The 16,280-nt window shown below is 48.0% G+C and overlaps 1 protein-coding gene and 1 non-coding gene across 2 annotated transcripts in view; one reads left to right on the top strand and one right to left on the bottom strand.

The window, feature by feature from the left end:
- The window catches only part of LOC132574858 (collagen alpha-1(XXII) chain-like), a 268,798-nt gene that overhangs the window by 239,622 nt on the left and 12,896 nt on the right, over positions 1–16,280 (bottom strand).
- TRNAS-GGA (transfer RNA serine (anticodon GGA)) lies at positions 13,293–13,367 on the top strand. The gene has a single exon. It is a non-coding gene; the product is annotated as a tRNA-Ser (tRNA).

The raw sequence follows: 16,280 nt of genomic DNA, 5'->3' as shown, positions 1-16,280 counted from the left end.
GCCAATCCCCAGGTGGGGGCAGGGGGTCCCCCGGTCTGGAAGCTTACCCCCCGCTTGGTGAGGGGAGGGAAATGTCTGCTGCGAACTCCATTATTCCCTATAGGGACTTATTCCTATAGGAAATAATGGAGAATTGATCTGCGAGTATATGGGGCTCTAGGGGGGCTGTGTTTTTAGGTAGAGTCACCAAATTTTCAGTATAGCATCCAGTGCCTCTCCCCAAAATATCCCCCAGTGTCAAAAAGATTTGACCAGGGGGCCCAATTCTGTGAGCCCCAAAAGAAGGTGCCCCTATCCTTCATTATTTCCTATGGAAGGAAGGCATTTAAGAACATAAGAGTAGCTATGTTGGATCAGGCCAATGGCCCATCCAGTCCAACACTCTGTGTCACACAGTGGCCAAATATATATATGTGGCACATGTTAATCACCCTTTGGGTGAAGAAGTACTTCCTTTTATCCATTCTAACCCGACTGCTCAGCAATTTCATTGAATGCCCACAAGTTCTCGTATTGTGAGAAAGGGAGAAAAGTACTTCTCTCTCTACTTTCTCCATCCCATGCATAATCTTGTAAACCTCTATCATGTCACCCCCCAGTTGACGTTTCTCCAAGCTAAAGAGCTCCAAGCGTTTTAACCTTTCTTCATAGGGAAAGTGTCCCAACCCTTTAATCATTCTAGTTGCCCTTTTCTGGACTTTCTCCAAAGCTATAATATCCTTTTTGAGGTGCGGTGACCAGAATTGTACACAGTATTCCAAATGAGACCGCACCATCGATTTATACAGGGGCATTATGATACTGGCTGATTTGTTCTCAATTCCCTTCCTAATAATTCCCAGCATGGCGTTGGCCTTTTTTATTGCAATCGCACACTGTCTCGGCATTTTCAATGTGTTATCTACCACGACCCCAAGATCTCTCTCTTGGTCAGTCTCTGCCATTTAAAAGGTGTGTGGTCCCTTTAAATGTGATGGCCAGAACTCCCTTTGGAGTTCAGTTATGCTTGTCACAACCCTGCTCCTGACTCCACCCCTAAAGTCCCCTGGTATTTCTTGAATTGGACTTGGCAGCCCTATGCTGAACACTATAACCCCACTATGACACATTGGCTCTCTGTCATTTACTGGAAATATGTACGTCCCTGCCTTCCTGCTAGGCAATGGGGATTCTGAGGCGGGTAACGCAAATAAAGCTACCGAAGACCACAGAACATGAAACAGCCAAACAAGCCAGCAAACCTAATAGATAACACCCCTTACCACACCACTAGCCTGCAAAGTGTAGCGCAGTGTAGTGGTTAGACTGTTGGAATCGTATCTGGGAGACCTGAGTTTGAATCCCCATTCATGCCGTGGACGCTTGCTGGGTGACCTTGGGTCAGTCACAACTCTCACCCTAACCGTCCTCACAGGGTTGTGGTGAAGATGGAATAGAGGAGACAGGGACTATACATCCCACTTTGGGAAGAAAAGCAGACCATAAATGGAGGAGGAAGAGGAAGAGCAGGAGGAGGTGGTGGTGAAGAAGAAGACTGAAGATTTATAGCCCGCCCTTCTCTCTGAATCAGAGGCTCAGAGTGGCTCACAATCTCCTTTATCTCCCTCCCCCACAACAGACACCCTGTGAGGTGGGTGGAGCTGAAAGGGCTCTCCCAGCAGCTGCCCTTTCAAGGACAACCCTTGTGAGAGCTATGACTGACCCAAGGCCATTCCAGCAGGTGCAAATGGAGGAGGGGAATCAAGCCCGGTTCTCCCAGATAAGAGTCTGCACACTTAACCACTACAGGGGAAGAAGGTCTATGAGAGCTATGGCTGACCCAAGACCATTCCAGCAGGTGCAAGTGGAGGAGTGCGGAATCAAACCCGGTTCTCCCAGATAAGAGTCCGCACACTTCACCACTACAGGAGAAGAAGGTCTATGAGAGCTATGGCTGACCCAAGGCCATCCCAGCAGCTGCAAGTGGCGGAGTGGGGAATCAAACCCGGTTCTCCCAGATAAGAGAGCTATGGCTGACCCAGGGCCATTCCAGCAGCTGCAAGTGGAAGAGTGGGGAATCAAGCTCGGTTATCCCAGATAAGAGTTCGCACACTTCCCCACTACAGAGGAAGAAGGTCTATGAGAGCTATGGCTGACCCAAGGCCATTCCAGCAGGTGCAAGTGGAGGAGTGGGGAATCAAACCTGGTTCTCCCAGATAAGAGTCCTCACACTTCACCACTACAGGAGAAGAAGGTCTATGAGAGCTATGGCTGACCCAAGGCCATCCCAGCAGCTGCAAGTGGAGAAGTGGGGAATCAAACCCGGTTCTCCCAGATAAGAGAGCTATGGCTGACCCAAGGCCATTCCAGCAGCTGCAAGTGGAAGAGTGGGGAATCAAGCCCGGTCATCCCAGATAAGAGTTCGCACACTTCACCACTACAGGGGAAGAAGGTCTATGAGAGCTATGGCTGACCCAAGGCCATTCCAGCAGCTGCAAGTGGAGGAGTGGGGAATCAAACCCGGTTCTCCCAGATAAGAGTCCGCACACTTCACCACTACAGGGGAAGAAGGTCTATGAGAGCTATGGCTGACCCAAGGCCATTCCAGCAGGTGCAAGTGGAAGAGTGGGGGAATCAAACCCGGTTCTCCCAGATAAGAGTCCGCACACTTCACCACTACACCAAACTGGCTCTGAGGAGAAGATGATGGCAATGACAACAACGGCAATGATGATAATGGTGAAGTCAAGCAGCACCCGTTTTGTAGCTGTACCCAGGGCTTTTTTGTGTAGCAGAAACTCCTTTGCATATTATGCCACACACCCCTGATGTAGCCAATCCTCCAAGAGCTTACAGAGCTCTTCTTACAGGGCTTACTGTAACCTCTCAGAGGATTGGCTACGCCGGGGGGTGTTGCCTAATACACAAAGGAGTTCCTGTTACAAAAAAAGGCCTTGGTCTTATTATGCTGGACACACTGTCCTCATGAAAGTACAATGGAGATGGCATCTTCTTTAGTTCTTCAGGGAAACCTGCATACAGGGTGAGAGCGGCTACTGAGAACACCTGTGCCTGGGTAGTAGCCAAACAAACCAGGTTCATTGCAGTAAACAGGATGACCAGCAGATGGGGATGTGCTGAAAGCAATTGTAGCTAATGTGAGAGAAAATCCTTCCGAGTGTCAAGGTTCTAGCTGTAATAATACCATTAAATCACTTTTAGAAAATCAGGGAATCAGAAACGTCACTTGCATGCCCTAAAAGATCCTCAGACCAAGGAGTCCATGCCACTGCGAGTGACAAAGGTGGGGAGGTTCTTTCTGACCACTGAGGAAAGTCTATGCTGAAGATTTTTTGCATGTGTGATTTTAACCCTTTATTGTATTTTATCAGTATTTTGAGGTACGCTGCCCTGAGCCTTCAGTTCAAAAATCAAATGAAATCTTTCTTTCTTTCTTTCTTTCTTTCTTTCTTTCTTTCTTTCTTTCTTTCTTTCTTTCTTTCTTTCTTTCTTTCTTTCTTTCTTTCTTTCTCTCTTTCTCTCTCTTTCTCTCTCTTTCTTTCTTTCTTTCTTTCTCTCTCTCTCTCTTTCTTTCTCTTTCTTTCTTTCTCTCTCTCTTTCTTTCTCTTCCTTCCTTTCTTTCTTTCTTTCTTTCTTTCTTTCTTTCTCTCTCTCTTTCTTTCTTTCTTTCTCTCTCCTCTCTCTCTTTCTTTCTTTTCCTTCCTTCCTTCCTTCCTTCCTTCCTTCCTTCCTTCCTTCCTTCCTTCCTTCCTTCCTTCCTTCCTTCCTTCCTTCCTTCCCTTCCTTCCTTTCCTTCCTTCCTCCCACCCTCCCTCCCATCCTCCCTCCCTCCTTCCCTACATATACAAAAACTATGTGGAATGGGAGATTTAATAATGGGAATCGGGGGATATATAATGGAAAAACCTGGCTGCATTAATTCCTGAAGAACCATCATGCGGATCTGGACAATGCCTACTAATGATCATTTTGACTTTCATCTATTAAATCCACTTCTAATATCTTTGGAGGAAATCAGCATATACCTGCATGCCATTCATGCATCAATATTATAGTTCTGCCCAGGGCTTTTTTTTTTTTTTTGCAGCAGGACCTCCTTTGCATATTAGGCCACACAGCCCTGATGTAGCCAATCCTGGGCCTTACAGTAGGCCCTGTAAGAAAAGCTCTGTAAACTCTCGGAGGATTGGTGTGTGGTCTGCTATGCAAAGGAGTTCCTGCTACAGGAAAAAGCCCTGGTTTTGCCTTTCTTTACAGACAGGGGTTCTGCATCTTCAGCAGCACCTTTGCAAGTGGAAATCGGTTGGTGACACTTGCGTACACTTTGCGTTGCCAAGCTAGAAGGGGGAAGGAAAGCTCTGTGTCTCTATGAATCCAGCTGCTCACCTCCGGACGTGGGCTAGGAATGCAAATGCTCGGATAATGATCCCGTAGAGTAAGACAGCACCTTTGATCATTCTGACACCTCGCTAAAAAGTAACCCAGGGTGCATTAGTAAGGGCAGCCTGCTTGGGCCACTCGTCACGGTACTTTGTCAAAGTGCAGAGCCATTTAGCAACGGGGCTCTTCAGAAGCTGCGCCACAGCCCCAGAGGAGAAAGGAAACAAAGCAGGGTGAATTGGCCACTGTCCGATAAGACATCACCTTCTCGGTTTGGACTCTTTCCGGGAAAAGATGCCAAGACTCAACCTAATGGCCTCACCTGCCTGAGTGGGAGGCAGACGGCCGCAGGTTGTAAATCACAGCCAGCAACCAGCTGAACTCTGCCCCTTTCACCAGGTGCTGAGATTTGTCAAAAGAGACACTGTCTCTTCCCTCCTCTGTCCCTGGTCAAAGACCAACGAAGGTCAATTGGGCATCTCTTGGCTAAGGAGAAAGAAAGATGCTCTGGGGCATCTTGTTTTCCGTAAAGCTATTCCCCCCACCTTCCAAAATTGCCATTGGAAGGATTGAAGTAAATATTGTAGAGGTTATTGGCGATACAGACAACAACTCCAGCCTGGGAAATTCCTGAAGATTTGGGGGCTGATGTCGGATTACATTATGTACACCTCACTGGACCTTCACTAACTCAAACAACCAGGAACTTATGCAGATAAACTTTATTCCGCTTAAGCTTTTACTCCGAATGGAAGGCTTAAAGATACATAAACTCAGAAGGCAAAACAGAAGATATCAGTAGGGCAGCTTCAGGATACAATAGAACGTTATGCATTTTAATAATCAGATGAACTCTACCCAGACTCTCATAGCTAAGCTTATCTTATGTTATAATTTAATACCTTTAAAGAGAATTAAATCTATGAAAAACTAAGTTCCAGTCTATAGTAGAACTGAGCTCCGTGTTCTAAGTTTGAGCGTTTAGGCTATGTTTGAGGCCTCAAGCAGGACATAGCATGAAATCAACAAAGGCTGTTAATTTAAGAACATAAGAGAAGCCATGTTGGATCAGGCCAACGGCCCATCCAGTCCAACACTCTGTGTCACATAAGAACATAAGAGAAGCCCTGTTGGATCAGGCCAATGGCCCATCCAGTTCAACACTCTGCGTCACATAAGAACATAAGAGAAGCCCTGTTGGATCAGGCCAATGGCCCATCCAGTTCAACACTCTGTGTCACATAAGAGAAGCCCTGTTGGATCAGGCCAATGGCCCATCCAGTCCAACACTTTGTGTCACAAAAGAACATAAGAGAAGCCCTGTTGGATCAGGCCAACAGCACATCCAGTCCAACACTCTGTGTCACATAAAAACATAAGAGAAGCCCTGTTGGATCAGGCCAACTGCCCATCCAGTCCAACACTCTGTGTCACATAAGAACATAAGAGAAGCCCTGTTGGATCAGGCCAACTGCCCATCCAGTCCAACACTTTGTGTCACATAAGAACATAAGAGAAGCCATGTTGGATCAGGCCAATCGCCCTTCCAGTCCAATGCTCTGTGTCACATAATAACATAAGGGAAGCCATGTTGGATCAGGCCAATGGCCCATCCAGTCCAACACTCTGTGTCACATAAGAACATAAGAGAAGCCCTGTTGGATCAGGCCAATGGCCCATCCAGTTCAACACTCTGCGTCACATAAGAACATAAGAGAAGCCCTGTTGGATCAGGCCAATGGCCCATCCAGTCCAACACTCTGTGTCACATAAGAATATAAGAGAAGCCCTGTTGGATCAGGCCAACGGCACATCCAGTCCAACACTCTGTGTCACATAAGAACATAAGAGAAGCCCTGTTGGATCAGGCCAACTGCCCATCCAGTCCAACACTCTGTGTCACATAAGAACATAAGAGAAGCCATGTTGGATCAGGCCAATCGCCCTTCCAGTCCAATGCTCTGTGTCACATAATAACATAAGGGAAGCCATGTTGGATCAGGCCAATGGCCCATCCAGTCCAACACTCTGTGTCACATAAGAACATAAGAGAAGCCCTGTTGGATCAGGCCGATGGCCCATCCAGTCCAACACTCTGTGTCACATAAGAACATAAGAGAAGCCCTGTTGGATCAGGCCAACTGCCCATCCAGTCCAACACTCTGTGTCACATAAGAACATAAGAGAAGCCCTGTTGGATCAGGCCAACTGCCCATCCAGTCCAACACTCTGTGTCACATAAGAACACAAGAGAAGCCCTGTTGGATCAGGCCAATGGCCCATCCAGTCCAACACTCTGTGTCACACAGTGGCCAATTCCTTGGCGTGACTGGCAGAGAGACCCCTGTCTCTCATACAGGGCAGCAGCTTCTGTTCAAAAACCCAAGGTATATAAGCCTTATCCCCACAGACGCTTATCAATTAATCTCTACCTTATCTAGTATTATGAATTCCAGTTACTGCAGGTGCAAATCCAGATGGCAGTTACTTTATGGGCAGGAAGTAACCGCCATCTGGATTTGCACCTGCAGTAACTGGAATTTCTGTCCTCAGATAACTTTGAACTTTGACAGACTGACCCAGATTCTCAATAGGGCTGCCAAGCCCCTGGTCCAGGCGGAGGATCCCCCACCCGGGAGTTTCCCAACCCACCGGCATACATTGGGCTGGCAGGGGGAACCTCCCCTACATCGCTGGCACAATGGCATCACCCGGAAGTGACATCATCAAAATGGCAGCGCCCGTGAGGGGGCCGCTCTAGGCATTTCCGGGGAAACTATGGTTTTCCCGGACACTCTAGCCATTTGGGAGGGAAAGCTCTATGGTACAGAGCTGTTAGCAATATGAATGCTTAGTGGTGCTGAATAACTTAGAATTCTTGTTGCCAATTTCATAAGAGACCCAACTCCAAAGAAATCCTGCTACAGAGGTGATGCCTGCAGAAAGTGGACTTTGTGGAGAAGTGGGTGCCCAGCAGTAATGTAAGAAATAAATATCACCATTCAAGAAACGTTATTCAACAAGAGACCCCTCTGTGCTCCTTCATGATGATGATGAAGAAGAAGAAGAGATTTATACTCCATCCTCCTTTATGAATCAGAGTCTCAGAGTGGCTTACAATCTTCTTTATCTTCTTCCCCCACAACAGACACCCCGTGAGGTGGGTTTGGCTGAGAGAGCTCTCCTGGAAGCTGCCCTTTGAAGGACAGTTTTGCGAGAGCTGTGGCTGACCCAAAGTCCATTCCAGCAGCTGCGAGTGGAGGAGTGGGGAATCAAACCCGGTTCTCCCAGATAAGAGTTTGCACACTTAACCACTGCACCTATAGTGTCTCAGAGCAGCTCACAATCTCCTTTATCTCCCCCCCACACACACACACACACAACAGATATGCTTTCACAGCAGCTGAGAGGGCTTTCACAGCAGCTGCCCTTTCAAGGACAACTCTTATGAAAACTATGGCTGACCCAAGGTCTTTCCAGCAGGAGAAAGTGGGGGAGTGGGGAATCAAACCCGGTTCTCCCAGATAAGAGTCCGCACACTTAACCACTACACCAAACTGGCTCTCAGCAGTAACATAAAGCAATAGCGTTCACCCTCCAAAGCAGTCATTTTCTCTGGGGGAATTGATCTCTGGAGAGCAACTGTAATTCTGGGAGATTTCCAGGCTCTGGATACTTTTTCGGACTCTGAATCAATCATTGGGAGCTCTACGGAGCTATTAGAAATCATTTCCAAATGTATCGTTTACGTACTTTCAAGGATTCGTGCGAGACTAAGTGAGAGGTGTGTATGAATTGTGCCCAGTGTTTTCAATAAGTCAGCATGCATTAATCAAGTATTTCTCAATATACCAAGTTTTTGTACAAGTCTTTGCAGCATCATCGGTTGTGTGCCTTTCGGGGCTTTGCTGTTGGTGTCTGTTCACCAACTGTCTCCTTTGATTATATTGTTTTCTCCCTGGAGGATGGCAACCCTAGCTGCAGTGTGGAAATGTTGAGACAGCGATCAAGCTTGCCGACTGCAGACATTCCAACTGCCCCCCCCCCCCCCCGGACTCACGGCACCACCAGTGTTTCTGCCAGTACAAGAGCTTCATAAACACGAATTTATCGCTCCCTTTTCCAGACTCTCAAGGTAGTTACAATAACAAGGCAATCATATAAAAGGCCATAAACACCGGCAGAAGCCATAAACGCTGCTGAAACCAATGGTGATATAAAACACGGCAGAGAATAAGCCCCAAAGTCTTGCGACAGGGTATGGTCTACTGATCTTCTGAAGTCTGGAAGAGATGAAATCTGGCGAATCCACACCGAGGAAGGAATTCGATACTGTTTCACGCACAGTAAATAGCACACTTTCAATCCACTCTCAGGAGCACTCCACTAAGTGAAGGTGAGGACGGCTGCCTGATCAGTCCAGCCAACAGACCCAACACCACCCACCCTAAACCAGACCCAACACCACCCACCCAGAGAGAGAGAGAGAGAGATCACTCCCACCAAAAATAAAACGTGACATTCTGAGCATATTATTGAAGGCTGGCTTAATAAAATGTATTTTCAGATACATGTGCACTTTATTGCAATAACAATAACACACTAAAACCTGGTATTGGTTGCATAGACGACCAAGGAAATTTAGTGGAAAAGTAGACGGGCATTTTAAACCGGTCCCAATAGATGGCGCTGCAACCCACGAAAGCGCAGGTTGGGTTTTTTTTTTTCAAATTTAAGATTTATATTGAAAAGCTAAGGATCCCCCCCCCCAGTCATAAAAGAGAAATTGATCGAAAGAACCTCAATTGACACCATGTTCTGCTAGCAAAAAACCAAGGGCTTAAAAAGAAGAACTAGACGGTCTTCAAATGTCAGAAGAACTCAGAGCTTTGTTAAAGTTGTATCCCCAGCCCCATTTTTAAAGGATATGTTTCACTTGCATACAGTTCTTTTAAGAATGAAAATTCACTACACTGGAATGACATAGCAGAGTAACTATCAGCGATAATGAGGGGGCATTTAACAAAAAAGTACTTGAAGGGCTATCCTATAGAGGATGGGGTGGAATTGTTTTCTGTGACCCCAGAAGGTAGGACCAGAACCAATGGGGTGAAATTAAATCCAAAGAGCTTCCGTCTCAAACATTAGGAAGAACTTCCTGACCATTAGAGTGGTTCCTCACTGGAACAGGCTTCCTCGGGAGGTGGTGGGCTCTCCTTCCCTGGAGGGTTTTAAATAGAGGCTAGATGGCCATCTGACAGCAATGAGGATCCTGTGAATTTAGGGGGAGATGTTTGTGAATTTCCTGCATTGTGCAGGGGGTTGGACTAGATGACCCTGGAGGTCCCTTCCAACTCTAGGATTCTATGAAAAAGCTGACATGTTGAATTAACACTAGGGTTGCCAGGTGCGATTCAAGAAATATCTCGGGACTTTGGGGGTGGGACCAGGAGACATTGCGGATGGAGCTAGGAGCAAGGTAGTGAAAAGTATAAGTGAACTTCGACAGGAGTTCTGGCCATCCCATTTAAAGTGACCACACACCTTCTAAATGCCTTCATTGGAAATAATGAAGGACAGGGGAATCTTCTTTTGGGGCTCACAGAATTGGAGCCCCTGGTCCAATCTTTTTGAAATTTGGATGGCATTTTGAGGAGAGGCACCAGATGCTAGGCTGAAAATTTGGTACTTTTAACTACAAAGACCAGCCTCTCCAGAGCCCCAGATACCTGCAAATCAATTCTCCATGATATGCTATGGGAATTGGTCTCCATAGGGAATAATAGAGTGCCCAGCAGACATTTCCCTCCTCCACCTGCTTTCTGATGACCCTAAAGCAGGGGGAGGGCCTCCAGACTGGGAGATCCCCTGCCCCCATCTGTGCATTGGCAACCCTAATTAACACAAGCCTTCCCGCTTCAAGTCTACCCCGCTAGCCACAGTGTACCGTTGGAACTCTTAGTCTGGGGCAAGTGATGCTCTGTATTCTTGGTGCTTGGGGGGGGGGGCAACAGAAGGAGGGCTTCTGGAGTTCTGGCCCATTGTGGACCTCCTAATGGCACCTGGGACTTGGCCCCTGTGTGACACAGAGTGTTGGACTGGATGGACTATTGGCCTGATCCAACATGACTTCTCTTATGTCTGGGGCAGTGATGTTCTGTATTCTTGGTGCTTGGGGGTCACAGTGGGAGGGCTTCTGGAGTTCTGGCCCATTGGTGGATCCCCTGAAGGCACCTGGGTTTTGGCTGCTGTGTGACACAGAGTGTTGATCTGGATGGGCCTGATCCAACATGGCTTCTCTTATGTGACGTCATTTCTTATACAAAACTGGAAATGACGTCATCGTGTTGGGGGGGCGGTGCTCTAGGATTTGCCCCGGACACAATGACATCGATTCCGGGCGTTGGCACCATGCTGGCAAGCCCCCAGTTCCCCCCAACACACTGGCCTGGGAAGTGGTGAAGAGGAACAGAGGCTGATGCCCCCCTACTCAAGCCTCAAGAGTACACAATACTCCTTGGGATGCCAAGTCTGGCTCAAGAAACATCTGGGGACTTTGAGGGTGGAGACAGGAACAAGCACGACCAAACTCCGAAAGTTCTGGCAATCACATTTAAAAGGACCATGCTCCATTAAAATGCCTTCCTTCCATAGGAAACAACTGAGGATAGGGGCAACTATTTTTTTTTTGGGGGGGGGGGTAATAAAATTGGGAGTGGCAGTCCACCTTTTGAGCAGTGAGAGTCCCTTGGACTGCAAGAAGATCCAATCAGTCAGTCCTAAGGGAAATCAACCCAGACTGTTCCCTGGAAGGTCAGATGCTGAAGCCGAAGCTCAAAGACTTTGGCCACCAAATGAGAAGGGAGCCCTCACTGGAGAAGACTCTTGAGAGTCCCTTGGACTGCAAGAAGATCCAATCAGTCAGAACTAAGGGAAATCAACCCTGACTGTTCCCTGGAAGGTCAGATGCTGAAGCCGAAGCTCAAAGACTTTGGCCACCAAATGAGAAGGGAGCCCTCACTGGAGAAGACTCTTGAGAGTCCCTTGGACTGCAAGAAGATCCAATCAGTCAGAACCAAGGGAAATCAACCCTGACTGTTCCCTGGAAGGTCAGATGCTGAAGCTGAAGCTCAAAGACCTTGGCCACCAAATGAGAAGGGAGCCCTCACTGGAGAAGACTCTTGAGAGTCCCTTGGACTGCAAGAAGATCCAATCAGTCAGTCCTAAGGGAAATCAACCCTGACTGTTCCCTGGAAGGTCAGATGCTGAGGCTGAAGCTCAAAGACTTTGGCCACCAAATGAGAAGGGAGCACTCCCTGGAGAAGACCCTGATGCTGGGAAAGACAGAAGGCCAAAGAAGAAGGGGACGGCAAAAGATGCGATGGCTGGACAGCGTTACTGATGGAACAGACACGAATTTGAGCAGACTTCCAAGGATGGCGGAAGACAGGATGGCCCGGCATGACTTTGTCCCTGGGGTCGCAAAGAGTCAGACTCAACTGTGCGACTGAACAACAGCAGATAAAATTGGTCCCTCTGGTCCAAAATTTTTGAAACTTGGGGGGGTGCGCTTTGAGGAGAGGCACCAGATGCTATGCTGAAATTTTGGTGCCTCTGCTGTGCCACAGGGTTGCTATGGAGATGCAGCCTGAGTACTTTTTATCAGCCACTAGTAAAATCACCAAAAGTTTGGGCCCCGACGGAATTTGTTTTTCTTCTGCCAAATTTTGAACAGGCTTCGGAATGTGTCAGCTCTCTTTAGTTATTCTGTCCGTTATCCTCCTTTCGTTAGGGTGTGTGGTTTAGTGGTTTGTTTCTTTGAAGCCGCCTTGTGGCCCCCGTGGCGCGGAGCGGTAAAGCTGCAGGACTGCAGTCCGAGCTCTCTGCTCACAACCTGAGTTCGATCCCGGCGGAAGCTGCTTCAGGTAGCCGGCTCGAGGTTGACTCAGCCTTCCACTCTTCTGAGTTAATTATACGATATACACTTTGTGTATATCTTGGCTTTATTTTTATGGAGATGTTTACAGTGCAGATGAGCCCCGTGGCGCATACTGTTAAAGCTGCAGTACTGCAGTCTTAAGCTCTGCTCACGACCTGAGTTCAATCCCTGACGGAAGCTGGGTTTTCAGGGAGCCGGCTCGAGGTTGACTCAGCTTTCCATCTTTCCGAGGTCGGTCAAATGAGTCCCCAGCTTGCTGGGGGGGAAGCGTAGATGACTGGGGAAGGCAATGGCAAACCACCCCGTAAAAAGTCTGCCATGAAAACGTCATGAAAGCAATGACTGGTGCTTGCACAGGGGACTACCTTTACCTTTACCTTTACCTGGGGTCAAGTAATAGTATAATACAGGCTAGATCTCAGAATCTTTTTTTTTATTTTTTAATGCACACATATGCGCATGCACAAACCCATAAGGGGCTTATATGATATTTATACATGTATGCAGAGCTTTTTTTGTGTGTAACAGGAACTCCTTTGCATATTGGACCACACACCCCTGATGTAGCCAATCCTCCTGGAGCTTCCGGTAGGCCCTGTACTGGTGTTTGCACACAGAGGACTACTTTTACCTTTTGAAGCTCTGGGAGGATTGGCGACATCAGGGGCGTGTGGCCTAATATGCAAAGGAGCTCCTGCTACAAAAAAAAAAGGACTGCATATATGATTAATTCATTAAAGTATAAAATACAAACATCTATATTTGTATTACTTTGCATGCGCTCAGCCATGGGGCATGCAAGGAGTTGAGAGGGGTATCCCACTATTTCCTCTTTCCCAAAAGCCCCTGTAGCCACTCCTCTTTTCCTGCTTCCTTTTCTCCTTCCCTATCTATTCTCTCCCCCCGCAGCTTTCCCTCCTTCCCTCCCCCAGCAGCCCTGCCCTAGACATGGGTTTCTCCCCACACGCTCAGGGGAGGGATGGTGGCTCAGTGGTAGAGCATCTGCTTGGAAAGCAGAAGGTCCCAGGTTCAATCCCTGGTATCTCCAACTAAAAAGGGTCCAGGCAAATAGGTGTGAAAAACCTCAGCTTGAGACCCTGGAGAGCCGCTGCCAGTCTGAGAAGACAATACTGACTTTGATGGACCGAGGGTCTGATTCAGTAGAAGGCAGCTTCATATGTCCATATGTTCACACTCATAAACCTGATGCTTCCTTCAGTTTTATAGAGATGTCCCCTGTCTGTCCCAGGGCTGGCTCTAAACTGTCTGGAACCCTAGGCAAGGCTAACTTTTGGCACACACAAACATCCCCCCCCCTCGCACCGAGAATGTCACTGAGTTATGTAGGGGGTGCCCATTTTGGCACCCCAGGAGGCCAGCACTCTCAGTAAATGCCTCATATGCCTACTGGCAGGGTCCACCCTAGTCTGTCCCCACCTCCATTGTGGATTTTCTTAGCCACAATCTATCATCCGATTCAGAGTTAATTATACGATATACACTCTGTGTATATCTCTGCTTTATTTTTACGGAGATGTTTACAGTACAGATGAGCCCCGTGGCGCAGACTGTTAAAGCTGCAGTACTGCAGTCTTAAGCGCTACTCACGACCTGAGTTCAATCCCCGACAGAATCTGGATTTTCAGGTAACCGGCTCGAGGTTGACTCAGCCTTCCATCCTTCCGAGGTCGGTCAAATGAGTCCCCAGCTTGCTGGGGGGAAAACGTAGATGACTGGGGAAGGCAATGGCAAACCACCCCGTAAAAAAGTCTGCCGCAAAAACGTCGTGAAAGCAATGTCACCCCAGAGCCAGAAATGACTGGTGTTTGCACAGGGGACCTTGCCTTTCCTTACAGCGCAACCCTTAGCGGAGTTGCTCCAGTCTAAGTCTCTCCAAGTCAAATAGCACACGCTGGCGTTGCTGTACATTGACAGTTCTGTCATTTGTATTTTAACCAACTCAACGCTAAACTAAACTTGCTTACACAGAGCTTGGGAATGTCAAGCTCGACTGATTCTGATCAATAACTGATGGGTTCCTGGGCTGTCACAACCAGGCCTGGGTAAAATCATAATGAACCAAATGCTGCTAGTTTATTATACTTCCCTGGCCCCTCTCTGCTTGATCATTGGTAATTACTGAGAGCAAAGTAATCAGCACCTTCCCATGAATCCTCTTGCGGGAGGAAGCGCCATCTGGGTAATACAAGGCCGAATGTCTGATAAACACCATGGGAATGTAGCTTTGTGGCTATGTGTGAATGCTCCCCTGCTTCCCCTCCCCTTAGGAATCCCTTTGAAGTGTACCTTAAAACTTATGTATCAATGTATTGGTTTCATTCTTCTCAAGCCACGCCTTGAGCCAGAGTAACGGTCTATCAGTTTGGAGCCAGTTTGGTGCAGTGGTTAAGTGTGTGGACTCTTATCTGGGGAGAACCGGGGTTGATTCCCCACTCCTCCACTTGCACCTGCTGGGATGGCCTTGGGTCAGCCATAGCTCTGGCAGAGGTTGTCCTTGAAAGGGCAGCTGCTGTGAGAGCCCTCTCCAGCCCCACCCACCTCACAGGGTGTCTGTTGTGGGGGAGGAAGGGAAAGGAGATTGTGAGCCGCTCTGAGACTCTTCGGAGTGGAGGGCGGGATATAAATCCAATATCTTCATCTTCCTCACAGGGTGTCTGTTGTGGGGGAGGAAGGGAAAGGAGATTGTGAGCCGCTCTGAGACTCTTCGGAGTGGAGGGCGGGATATAAATCCAATATCTTCATCTTCCTCACAGGGTGTCTGTTGTGGGGGAGGAAGGTAAAGGAGATTGTGAGCCGCTCTGAGACTCTTCGGAGTGGAGGGCGGGATATAAATCCAATATCTTCATCTTCCTCACAGGGTGTCTGTTGTGGGGGAGGAAGGTAAAGGAGATTGTGAGCCACTCTGAGACTCTTCGGAGTGGAGGGCGGGATATAAATCCAATATCTTCATCTACCTCACAGGGTGTCTGTTGTGAGGGAGGAAGGTAAAGGAGATTGTGAGCCGCTCTGAGACTCTTCGGAGTGGAGGGCGGGATATAAATCCAATATCTTCATCAATAAACGTAGTCTTTGTAGCAACTTTGACTCGTCATTGAATCCGTCTACTTGACAGGGATATGCAGCCCTAGGAAAACCCAGGCACAGTGACCAAAACACAGCAGCAACTCGCTTTTTTTCTACCCACTCCCTTGGGCCTATTGCTAAAGTCACAATCCAGGGTGTCAGGATGTTGGGGATTTCAATGTCTATAGATCCCATGCTGTTCTATTCTACGGTGGCAAGCACCAACAGAGAGTTGGCTGTACGATCCCCAGCCTCCATAACACATGACGCTCTAATGTGCCAGAACCCCTGCCTGGACCGGGGACTTGGCAACCCTATAAGCTCCACCTCTCCGCCGCTGATCAACTGACCTGTGAGAGGGACTTACCCCCTCAAAAAAGGAGCACCTGGCCTTTCAGCAATGTGCCTACATGACACCGACATGACCTAGAAGTGATGTGGACATGTCTGGGATCTTCTGGTTTTTGAGCAAAAACTCAATGGAGGAGGAGGAAGAAGAAGAAGAAGAAGAAGAAGAAGAAGAAGAAGAAGAAGAAGAAGAAGAAGAAGAAGAAGAAGAAGAAGAAGAAGAAGAAGAAGAAGAAGAAGATGATGAAGATATTGGAGAGCAAGTTTGGTGTAGTGGTTAAGTGTGTGGACTCTTATCTGGGAGAACTGGGTTTGATTCCCCACTCCTCCACTTGCACCTGCTGGAATGGCCTTGGGTCAGCCAGAGCTCTGGCAGAGGTCGTCCTTGAAAGGGCAGCTGCTGTGAGAGCCCTCTCCAGCCCCACCCACCTCACAGGGTGTCTGTTGTGGGGGAGGAAGGTAAAGGAGATTGTGAGCCGCTCTGAGACTCTTCGGAGTGGAGGGCGGGATATAAATCCAATATCTTCTT

Source organism: Heteronotia binoei, chromosome 7 (assembly GCF_032191835.1).
Source record: "Heteronotia binoei isolate CCM8104 ecotype False Entrance Well chromosome 7, APGP_CSIRO_Hbin_v1, whole genome shotgun sequence".
Lineage (NCBI taxonomy): Eukaryota > Metazoa > Chordata > Lepidosauria > Squamata > Gekkonidae > Heteronotia > Heteronotia binoei.
Note: the sequence above shows the minus strand (reverse complement) of the source record. Positions and strands in the feature narration are given on the sequence as shown.